The following is a 12,591-nucleotide window of genomic DNA, read 5'->3' as shown; positions in this document are numbered from 1 at the left end:
GCCCTAAACCTTACAAAAATGGACGCAGGAACATGCCAGGATGACTAAGGTACAAACTGCATCTCCCTAGCATTTTTTGGTCCAGAGTTATTCCAGAGCATTGCTGAAAGTTTTTAATTGTCCGGGCCTATTTTTGGAATGACCCCCCCCCCTATTGTTGGTTGGAATCCTGACTGCGCCGTGTCTTTGTATACGTTGTATACACGCACAGTGTACGTCAATTTCTAATGGGTGCCTGCTCGCGCCGTCGCATCTGGCCCCGCCTTAAAAATCGTCAGAGCATTAAGTTTTGTACGAGAGGAAAGCCCTTGAACATGGCAATCCTGTGGTGGTAAAATTTTGAAGATTGAGCATGATACTGGGATCGAAATTACCCATTGTACATTTTGTTTTTCTCTCCGACAGCTCTGTGCACAAAACTCCCATAGTGGAGGTTGTTGAAATCGTTTCTGAGCAACCCCGCCTACTTGAGCTTTTTTCTATCAAGAAGTGTGCAAGTCGCCCTAAACCTTAAAAAATGGACGCAGGAACATGCCAGGATGACTAAGGTACAAACTGCATCTCCCTAGCATTTTTTGGTCCAGAGTTATTCCAGAGCATTGCTGAAAGTTTTTAATTGTCCGGGCCTATTTTTGGAATGACCCCCCCCCTATTGTTGGTTGGAATCCTGACTGCGCCGTGTCTTTGTATACGTTGTATACACGCACAGTGTACGTCAATTTCTAATGGGTGCCTGCTCGCGCCGTCGCATCTGGCCCCGCCTTAAAAATCGTCAGAGCATTAAGTTTTGTACGAGAGGAAGCCCTTGAACATGGCAATCCTGTGGTGGTAAAATTTTGAAGATTGAGCATGATACTGGGATCGAAATTACCCATTGTACATTTTGTTTTTCTCTCCGACAGCTCTGTGCACAAAACTCCCATAGTGGAGGTTGTTGAAATCGTTTCTGAGCAACCCCGCCTACTTGAGCTTTTTTCTATCAAGAAGTGTGCAAGTCGCCCTAAACCTTACAAAAATGGACGCAGGAACATGCCAGGATGACTAAGGTACAAACTGCATCTCCCTAGCATTTTTTGGTCCAGAGTTATTCCAGAGCATTGCTGAAAGTTTTTAATTGTCCGGGCCTATTTTTGGAATGACCCCCCCTATTGTTGGTTGGAATCCTGACTGCGCCGTGTCTTTGTATACGTTGTATACACGCACAGTGTACGTCAATTTCTAATGGGTGCCTGCTCGCGCCGTCGCATCTGGCCCCGCCTTAAAAATCGTCAGAGCATTAAGTTTTGTACGAGAGGAAGCCCTTGAACATGGCAATCCTGTGGTGGTAAAATTTTGAAGATTGAGCATGATACTGGGATCGAAATTACCCATTGTACATTTTGTTTTTCTCTCCGACAGCTCTGTGCACAAAACTCCCATAGTGGAGGTTGTTGAAATCGTTTCTGAGCAACCCCGCCTACTTGAGCTTTTTTCTATCAAGAAGTGTGCAAGTCGCCCTAAACCTTACAAAAATGGACGCAGGAACATGCCAGGATGACTAAGGTACAAACTGCATCTCCCTAGCATTTTTTGGTCAAGAGTTATTCCAGAGCATTGCTGAAAGTTTTTAATTGTCCGGGCCTATTTTTTAATGACCCCCCCCTATTGTTGGTTGGAATCCTGACTGCGCCGTGTCTTTGTATACGTTGTATACACGCACAGTGTACGTCAATTTCTAATGGGTGCCTGGTCGCGCCGTAGCATCTGGCCCCGCCTTAAAAATCGTCAGAGCATTAAGTTTTGTACGAGAGGGAAGCCCTTGAACATGGCAATCCTGTGGTGGTAAAATTTTGAAGATTGAGCATGATACTGGGATCGAAATTACCCGTTGTACATATTGTTTTTCTCTCCGACAGCTCTGTGCACAAAACTCCCATAGTGGAGGTTGTTGAAATCGTTTCTGAGCAACCCCGCCTACTTGAGCTTTTTTCTATCAAGAAGTGTGCAAGTCGCCCTAAACCTTAAAAAATGGACGCAGGAACATGCCAGGATGACTAAGGTACAAACTGCATCTCCCTAGCATTTTTTGGTCCAGAGTTATTCCAGAGCATTGCTGAAAGTTTTTAATTGTCCGGGCCTATTTTTGGAATGACCCCCCCCCCTATTGTTGGTTGGAATCCTGACTGCGCCGTGTCTTTGTATACGTTGTATACACGCACAGTGTACGTCAATTTCTAATGGGTGCCTGCTCGCGCCGTCGCATCTGGCCCCGCCTTAAAAATCGTCAGAGCATTAAGTTTTGTACGAGAGGGAAGCCCTTGAACATGGCAATCCTGTGGTGGTAAAATTTTGAAGATTGAGCATGATACTGGGATCGAAATTACCCATTGTACATTTTGTTTTTCTCTCCGACAGCTCTGTGCACAAAACTCCCATAGTGGAGGTTGTTGAAATCGTTTCTGAGCAACCCCGCCTACTTGAGCTTTTTTCTATCAAGAAGTGTGCAAGTCGCCCTAAACCTTACAAAAATGGACGCAGGAACATGCCAGGATGACTAAGGTACAAACTGCATCTCCCTAGCATTTTTTGGTCCAGAGTTATTCCAGAGCATTGCTGAAAGTTTTTAATTGTCCGGGCCTATTTTTGGAATGACCCCCCCTATTGTTGGTTGGAATCCTGACTGCGCCGTGTCTTTGTATACGTTGTATACACGCACAGTGTACGTCAATTTCTAATGGGTGCCTGCTCGCGCCGTCGCATCTGGCCCCGCCTTAAAAATCGTCAGAGCATTAAGTTTTGTACGAGAGGGAAGCCCTTGAACATGGCAATCCTGTGGTGGTAAAATTTTGAAGATTGAGCATGATACTGGGATCGAAATTACCCATTGTACATTTTGTTTTTCTCTCCGACAGCTCTGTGCACAAAACTCCCATAGTGGAGGTTGTTGAAATCGTTTCTGAGCAACCCCGCCTACTTGAGCTTTTTTCTATCAAGAAGTGTGCAAGTCGCCCTAAACCTTACAAAATGGACGCAGGAACATGCCAGGATGACTAAGGTACAAACTGCATCTCCCTAGCATTTTTTGGTCCAGAGTTATTCCAGAGCATTGCTGAAAGTTTTTAATTGTCCGGGCCTATTTTTGGAATGACCCCCCCTATTGTTGGTTGGAATCCTGACTGCGCCGTGTCTTTGTATACGTTGTATACACGCACAGTGTACGTCAATTTCTAATGGGTGCCTGCTCGCGCCGTCGCATCTGGCCCCGCCTTAAAAATCGTCAGAGCATTAAGTTTTGTACGAGAGGGAAGCCCTTGAACATGGCAATCCTGTGGTGGTAAAATTTTGAAGATTGAGCATGATACTGGGATCGAAATTACCCGTTGTACATTTTGTTTTTCTCTCCGACAGCTCTGTGCACAAAACTCCCATAGTGGAGGTTGTTGAAATCGTTTCTGAGCAACCCCGCCTACTTGAGCTTTTTTCTATCAAGAAGTGTGCAAGTCGCCCTAAACCTTACAAAAATGGACGCAGGAACATGCCAGGATGACTATGGTACAAACTGCATCTCCCTAGCATCTTTTGGTCCAGAGTTATTCCAGAGCATTGCTGAAAGTTTTTAATTGTCCGGGCCTATTTTTGGAATGACCCCCCCTATTGTTGGTTGGAATCCTGACTGCGCCGTGTCTTTGTATACGTTGTATACACGCACAGTGTACGTCAATTTCTAATGGGTGCCTGCTCGCGCCGTCGCATCTGGCCCCGCCTTAAAAATCGTCAGAGCATTAAGTTTTGTACGAGAGGGAAGCCCTTGAACATGGCAATCCTGTGGTGGTAAAATTTTGAAGATTGAGCATGATACTGGGATCGAAATTACCCATTGTACATTTTGTTTTTCTCTCCGACAGCTCTGTGCACAAAACTCCCATAGTGGAGGTTGTTGAAATCGTTTCTGAGCAACCCCGCCTACTTGAGCTTTTTTCTATCAAGAAGTGTGCAAGTCGCCCTAAACCTTACAAAAATGGACGCAGGAACATGCCAGGATGACTAAGGTACAAACTGCATCTCCCTAGCATTTTTTGGTCCAGAGTTATTCCAGAGCATTGCTGAAAGTTTTTAATTGTCCGGGCCTATTTTTGGAATGACCCCCCCCCCCCTATTGTTGGTTGGAATCCTGACTGCGCCGTGTCTTTGTATACGTTGTATACACGCACAGTGTACGTCAATTTCTAATGGGTGCCTGCTCGCGCCGTCGCATCTGGCCCCGCCTTAAAAATCGTCAGAGCATTAAGTTTTGTACGAGAGGAAAGCCCTTGAACATGGCAATCCTGTGGTGGTAAAATTTTGAAGATTGAGCATGATACTGGGATCGAAATTACCCGTTGTACATTTTGTTTTTCTCTCCGACAGCTCTGTGCACAAAACTCCCATAGTGGAGGTTGTTGAAATCGTTTCTGAGCAACCCCGCCTACTTGAGCTTTTTTCTATCAAGAAGTGTGCAAGTCGCCCTAAACCTTACAAAATGGACGCAGGAACATGCCAGGATGACTAAGGTACAAACTGCATCTCCCTAGCATTTTTTGGTCCAGAGTTATTCCAGAGCATTGCTGAAAGTTTTTAATTGTCCGGGCCTATTTTTGGAATGACCCCCCCCCTATTGTTGGTTGGAATCCTGACTGCGCCGTGTCTTTGTATACGTTGTATACACGCACAGTGTACGTCAATTTCTAATGGGTGCCTGCTCGCGCCGTCGCATCTGGCCCCGCCTTAAAAATCGTCAGAGCATTAAGTTTTGTACGAGAGGGAAGCCCTTGAACATGGCAATCCTGTGGTGGTAAAATTTTGAAGATTGAGCATGATACTGGGATCGAAATTACCCGTTGTACATTTTGTTTTTCTCTCCGACAGCTCTGTGCACAAAACTCCCATAGTGGAGGTTGTTGAAATCGTTTCTGAGCAACCCCGCCTACTTGAGCTTTTTTCTATCAAGAAGTGTGCAAGTCGCCCTAAACCTTAAAAAATGGACGCAGGAACATGCCAGGATGACTAAGGTACAAACTGCATCTCCCTAGCATTTTTGGTCCAGAGTTATTCCAGAGCATTGCTGAAAGTTTTTAATTGTCCGGGCCTATTTTTGGAATGACCCCCCCTATTGTTGGTTGGAATCCTGACTGCGCCGTGTCTTTGTATACGTTGTATACACGCACAGTGTACGTCAATTTCTAATGGGTGCCTGCTCGCGCCGTCGCATCTGGCCCCGCCTTAAAAATCGTCAGAGCATTAAGTTTTGTACGAGAGGGAAGCCCTTGAACATGGCAATCCTGTGGTGGTAAAATTTTGAAGATTGAGCATGATACTGGGATCGAAATTACCCATTGTACATTTTGTTTTTCTCTCCGACAGCTCTGTGCACAAAACTCCCATAGTGGAGGTTGTTGAAATCGTTTCTGAGCAACCCCGCCTACTTGAGCTTTTTTCTATCAAGAAGTGTGCAAGTCGCCCTAAACCTTACAAAATGGACGCAGGAACATGCCAGGATGACTAAGGTACAAACTGCATCTCCCTAGCACTTTTTGGTCCAGAGTTATTCCAGAGCATTGCTGAAAGTTTTTAATTGTCCGGGCCTATTTTTGGAATGACCCCCCCTATTGTTGGTTGGAATCCTGACTGCGCCGTGTCTTTGTATACGTTGTATACACGCACAGTGTACGTCAATTTCTAATGGGTGCCTGCTCGCGCCGTCGCATCTGGCCCCGCCTTAAAAATCGTCAGAGCATTAAGTTTTGTACGAGAGGGAAGCCCTTGAACATGGCAATCCTGTGGTGGTAAAATTTTGAAGATTGAGCATGATACTGGGATCGAAATTACCCATTGTACATTTTGTTTTTCTCTCCGACAGCTCTGTGCACAAAACTCCCATAGTGGAGGTTGTTGAAATCGTTTCTGAGCAACCCCGCCTACTTGAGCTTTTTTCTATCAAGAAGTGTGCAAGTCGCCCTAAACCTTAAAAAATGGACGCAGGAACATGCCAGGATGACTATGGTACAAACTGCATCTCCCTAGCATTTTTTTTGTCCAGAGTTATTCCAGAGCATTGCTGAAAGTTTTTAATTGTCCGGGCCTAATTTTTGAATGACCCCCCCCCTATTGTTGGTTGGAATCCTGACTGCGCCGTGTCTTTGTATACGTTGTATACACGCACAGTGTACGTCAATTTCTAATGGGTGCCTGCTCGCGCCGTCGCATCTGGCCCCGCCTTAAAAATCGTCAGAGCATTAAGTTTTGTACGAGAGGGAAGCCCTTGAACATGGCAATCCTGTGGTGGTAAAATTTTGAAGATTGAGCATGATACTGGGATCGAAATTACCCGTTGTACATATTGTTTTTCTCTCCGACAGCTCTGTGCACAAAACTCCCATAGTGGAGGTTGTTGAAATCGTTTCTGAGCAACCCCGCCTACTTGAGCTTTTTTCTATCAAGAAGTGTGCAAGTCGCCCTAAACCTTAAAAAATGGACGCAGGAACATGCCAGGATGACTATGGTACAAACTGCATCTCCCTAGCATTTTTTGGTCCAGAGTTATTCCAGAGCATTGCTGAAAGTTTTTAATTGTCCGGGCCTATTTTTGGAATGACCCCCCCCCCTATTGTTGGTTGGAATCCTGACTGCGCCGTGTCTTTGTATACGTTGTATACACGCACAGTGTACGTCAATTTCTAATGGGTGCCTGCTCGCGCCGTCGCATCTGGCCCCGCCTTAAAAATCGTCAGAGCATTAAGTTTTGTACGAGAGGGAAGCCCTTGAACATGGCAATCCTGTGGTGGTAAAATTTTGAAGATTGAGCATGATACTGGGATCGAAATTACCCGTTGTACATTTTGTTTTTCTCTCCGACAGCTCTGTGCACAAAACTCCCATAGTGGAGGTTGTTGAAATCGTTTCTGAGCAACCCCGCCTACTTGAGCTTTTTTCTATCAAGAAGTGTGCAAGTCGCCCTAAACCTTTAAAAAATGGACGCAGGAACATGCCAGGATGACTAGGTACAAACTGCATCTCCCTAGCATTTTTTGGTCCAGAGTTATTCCAGAGCATTGCTGAAAGTTTTTAATTGTCCGGGCCTATTTTTTGAATGACCCCCCCCCCCCTATTGTTGGTTGGAATCCTGACTGCGCCGTGTCTTTGTATACGTTGTATACACGCACAGTGTACGTCAATTTCTAATGGGTGCCTGCTCGCGCCGTCGCATCTGGCCCCGCCTTAAAAATCGTCAGAGCATTAAGTTTTGTGCGAGGGGAAGCCCTTGAACATGGCAATCCTGTGGTGGTAAAATTTTGAAGATTGAGCATGATACTGGGATCGAAATTACCCATTGTACATTTTGTTTTTCTCTCCGACAGCTCTGTGCACAAAACTCCCATAGTGGAGGTTGTTGAAATCGTTTCTGAGCAACCCCGCCTACTTGAGCTTTTTTCTATCAAGAAGTGTGCAAGTCGCCCTAAACCTTACAAAAATGGACGCAGGAACATGCCAGGATGACTAAGGTACAAACTGCATCTCCCTAGCATTTTTTGGTCCAGAGTTATTCCAGAGCATTGCTGAAAGTTTTTAATTGTCCGGGCCTATTTTTGGAATGACCCCCCCTATTGTTGGTTGGAATCCTGACTGCGCCGTGTCTTTGTATACGTTGTATACACGCACAGTGTACGTCAATTTCTAATGGGTGCCTGCTCGCGCCGTCGCATCTGGCCCCGCCTTAAAAATCGTCAGAGCATTAAGTTTTGTACGAGAGGGAAGCCCTTGAACATGGCAATCCTGTGGTGGTAAAATCTTGAAGATTGAGCATGATACTGGGATCGAAATTACCCATTGTACATTTTGTTTTTCTCTCCGACAGCTCTGTGCACAAAACTCCCATAGTGGAGGTTGTTGAAATCGTTTCTGAGCAACCCCGCCTACTTGAGCTTTTTTCTATCAAGAAGTGTGCAAGTCGCCCTAAACCTTAAAAAATGGACGCAGGAACATGCCAGGATGACTATGGTACAAACTGCATCTCCCTAGCATTTTTTGGTCCAGAGTTATTCCAGAGCATTGCTGAAAGTTTTTAATTGTCCGGGCCTATTTTTGGAATGACCCCCCCCTATTGTTGGTTGGAATCCTGACTGCGCCGTGTCTTTGTATACGTTGTATACACGCACAGTGTACGTCAATTTCTAATGGGTGCCTGCTCGCGCCGTCGCATCTGGCCCCGCCTTAAAAATCGTCAGAGCATTAAGTTTTGTACGAGAGGAAAGCCCTTGAACATGGCAATCCTGTGGTGGTAAAATTTTGAAGATTGAGCATGATACTGGGATCGAAATTACCCATTGTACATTTTGTTTTTCTCTCCGACAGCTCTGTGCACAAAACTCCCATAGTGGAGGTTGTTGAAATCGTTTCTGAGCAACCCCGCCTACTTGAGCTTTTTTCTATCAAGAAGTGTGCAAGTCGCCCTAAACCTTAAAAAATGGACGCAGGAACATGCCAGGATGACTATGGTACAAACTGCATCTCCCTAGCATTTTTTGGTCCAGAGTTATTCCAGAGCATTGCTGAAAGTTTTTAATTGTCCGGGCCTTGTTTTTGAATGACCCCCCCCCCTATTGTTGGTTGGAATCCTGACTGCGCCGTGTCTTTGTATACGTTGTATACACGCACAGTGTACGTCAATTTCTAATGGGTGCCTGCTCACGCCGTCGTATCTGGCCCCGCCTTAAATATTGTCAGAGCATCAAGTTTTGTACGAGAGCGAAGCCCATGAACATGGCAATCCTGTGGTGGTAAAATTTTGAAGATTGAGCATGATACTGGGATCGAAATTACCCATTGTACATTTTGTTTTTCTCTCCGACAGCTCTGTGCACAAAACTCCCATAGTGGAGGTTGTTGAAATCGTTGCTGAGCAACCCCGCCTACTTGAGGTTTTTTCTATCAAGAAGTGTGCAAGTCGCCCTAAACCTTTAAAAAATGGACGCAGGAACATGCCAGGATGACTAAGGTACAAACTGCATCTCCCTAGCGATTTTTTGTTCCAGAGTTATTCCAGAGCGTTGCTGAAAGTTTTTAATTGTCCGGGCCTATTTTTTGAATGACCCCCCTTATTGTTGGTTGGAATCCTGACTGCGCCGTGTCTTTGTATACGTCGTATACACGCACAGTCTACGTCAATTTCTAATGGGTGCCTGCTCGCGCCGTCGCATCTGGCCCCGCCTTAAAAATCGTCAGAGCATTAAGTTTTGTACGAGAGGAAAGCCCTTAAACATCGCAATCCTGTGGTGGTAAAATTTTGAAGATTGAGCATGATACTGGGATCGAAATTACCCGTTGTACATTTTGTTTTTCTCTCCGACAGCTCTGTGCACAAAACTCCCATAGTGAAGGTTGTTGAAATCGTTTCTGAGCAACCCCGCCTACTTGAGCTTATTCTATCAAGAAGTGTGCAAGTCGCCCTAAACCTTTAACAAATGGACGCAGGAACATGCCAGGATGACTAAGGTACAAACTGCATCTCCCTAGCATTTTTCGTTCCAGAGTTATTCCAGAGCGTTGCTGAAAGTTTTTAATTGTCCGGGCCTATTTTTTGAATGACCCCTTTATTGTTGGTTGGAATCCTGACTGCGCCGTGTCTTTGTATACGTTGTATACACGCACAGTCTACGTCAATTTCTAATGGGTGCCTGCTCGCGCCGTCGCATCTGGCCCCGCCTTAAAAATCGTCAGAGCATTAAGTTTTGTACGAGAGGAAAGCCCTTGAACATGGCAGTCCTGTGGTGGTAAAAGTTTGAAGATTGAGCATGATACTAGGATCTAAATTACCCGTTGTACATTTTGTTTTTCTCTCCGACAGCTCTGTGCACAAAACTCCCCACATGCCGTGTGTTTCATGCATTAAATGTCCCAATTTTATGGGGTGTGTCGGGTCTACTCCCTGGCCTCTAGCGTCGCTTTGAAAATCCCCATAGCCCTAATTCTTGTACGAGAGGAAAGCCCTTGAAATTGTCTATCCATTGGTGCTAAACTTGTTTAGATTGGGCAATGATTTTGGGTAAAATTGACCCGTTGTACTTTTGATTTTCTCTGTGCACAAAAATCCCGTAGGGAGGCTTGTTGAGTTCGTTTCGGAGCACAGCCGCCTACTTTTAATTTTCGGTGTCCAGAAGTCTGGAAGCCGCTCTAAAACTTTGAAATTTGAATTCAGGGACATGCCAGGATGACGCAGGTACAAACTGCGTCTCTCATACTAGAGGTTGTTAAAATCGTTTCTGAGCAACCCCGCTTACTTGAGCTTTTTTCTATTAAGAAGTGTGCAAGCATTAAGTTTTGTACGAGAGGAAAGCCCTTGAACACGGCAATCCTGTGGTGGTAAAATTTTGAAGATTGAGCATGATACTGGGATCGAAATTACCCGTTGTACATTTTGTTTTTCTCTCCGATAGCTCTTTGCCAGAACTCCCATAGTAGAGGTTGTTGAAATCGTTTCTGAGCAACCCCGCTTACTTGAGCTTTTTTCTAAGTGTGATGTCACAATACAAATCACTACGGTGATATTGACAAACAACTCATCTTTAGACAAATGTTATTGCTTTGCGAGAATAAAAATCTGTTATTGGCTGTGAGTGAGTGAATAAATGTGATGGTTAACCCTTTACCGACCATTAATTTCTGAATATTCAGTGACCATACGCTCAGATTTTGCTAAAGCTTATATTTTTTGAGCTGCTATTTTTAGGTAAAATGTCAGGAAAATAAGAAACAGATATAGACCTACATGGTTTTGTTTAAGAGATGTAGATTCTTTTTTTCTACGTGGGAAACAGTATAAAATGTAATCTCAGTCCCAAAACTTTTCTTTTAGCACTTGTTTGAGTAAAAGATTGCCAATGATTGCGGCCGTTCGCGGCAGCTCTTGGAGTTTGTTTGCAAGACGCTTGCAGCTGCCATGACCTCTAATTGTTTCATTGAACAATCAATCAATTTCATCGCCGCAAAAATAGGGAAAGAAAAACGAGTTTTCTTATTAGCCTCGTCACTTCAGGCGCCGGAGAACTGGATGCTCCAATACAAAAAAAACACAAAAAAACACGAGTTCCCGATAAATCCGAACCATGAAATCTTGACAAGGTTTTTACGGGTTTATACGTCAAAGTGGTAATTTGCGCACAACAATACGAGCGTTCAATCGATAAATCGCACCACAGTCGCTCTTACAGACACTGTACACTATTGGTACTGTCAAAGACCAGTATTCTCACTTGGTGTATCCACACATATGCATGAAATAACAAACCTTTACAATATCTTTCTAACCATATGCATTTTATAACAAACGGTTACAGAACGCTTTTCAAAGACCAACTATACCGATCCAAGGCAACGTGTTCCTTTAAAAGTTAAACAACAGTGGGATGCCGGCCCAAGAGAGCATACAATTTGAAATATACATGTAACTGTATGTCTTTCAAGATTGGAGATGTCACAGCCTGGACTTCTTGCCGGCAGGTCAGTCTATAAAGGCTTCAGGCCTGAAGTCTTTGAATATAAGAGTGTGAATTTACCTCTTTCTCAAACACTACGTTACTTCAAAGGGAGCTGTTTCTCACAATGTTTTATACTATCAACAGCTCCCCATTACTCGTTGTCAGGTAAGTTTTTGTGCTTATAACAAATGTTTTCCAGTGCCTTTAACAGCAGGTGGGCTAAACGGGGTTTGTAACTCACTGGGCCAAGCCGCCCAACAAAGAGTTTGGTTGGGATACGACCTACGGATTTACCGTTAGTGACGATCTCTGACGTCAGCCAAGACAGTTAAGAGGATTCACAACACCGGTCATAAACAGCAGGTACACCGGTTGAAAGCTTCCTCAAGGAGACACCTTTTGTTGTTGGGTGACCATCCACGATTTCACAAACCATGTTTAGATTTTAGACAGTGATTGATTTGGGGCTAGTCTCCTGAAGCCGCTTAAATGCTGCTTTGTGAGAGAATAAAAGAGTCGTGTAGCTATTTCAGGCAGTTTCAAACAACAATTGTCCAATCACTTAAAGAGTTATATTAAACATGGATATCAGGGATCTCCCAGAACAGCCTTAAGACATTGAGTCGCTTATAAGGCTCATCACGCGTTACAACCAAGCGCGGTCTGAGCACTTCAGCGCACGGTCAATCGAATCATAACAATAGCGTCTACCTAGTGACCAAACATACAACAGTTGTTGCCCACTAGTGGGTCACGACCACAGCATTGTACTTTGATCTTACAGGTGTGTTGACAACTATTTGATGTTTGCTTATTTGCACACGGACTAGTTGAGGCTAGTGATACTCGGGAGTGAGACCTCTTCAAGCGCTCAGTGACTTTGGTATTTGATATTCATGGTATCAGTGTTTGCTTAGAATAAGTCAGCGAGCGGGTCAAAGAGGAAGTGAACTACTGAAGTTATGTACTCCTTGTTGCAGTGCAAATCCAAAGAACCAACTTTCGTTGACGATTTGACAAAATGAAAACAACTTGCAACTACATGTGGACAGTTCAATAGATCGATACAATCAGTGCACGCAGTTTAGTGTATGTCAGATCT

Source organism: Asterias rubens, chromosome 12 (genome assembly GCF_902459465.1).
Source record: "Asterias rubens chromosome 12, eAstRub1.3, whole genome shotgun sequence".
Classification (NCBI taxonomy): domain Eukaryota; kingdom Metazoa; phylum Echinodermata; class Asteroidea; order Forcipulatida; family Asteriidae; genus Asterias; species Asterias rubens.
The sequence above is the reverse complement of the archived record's forward strand: the minus strand, read 5'-3'. Positions refer to the sequence as shown.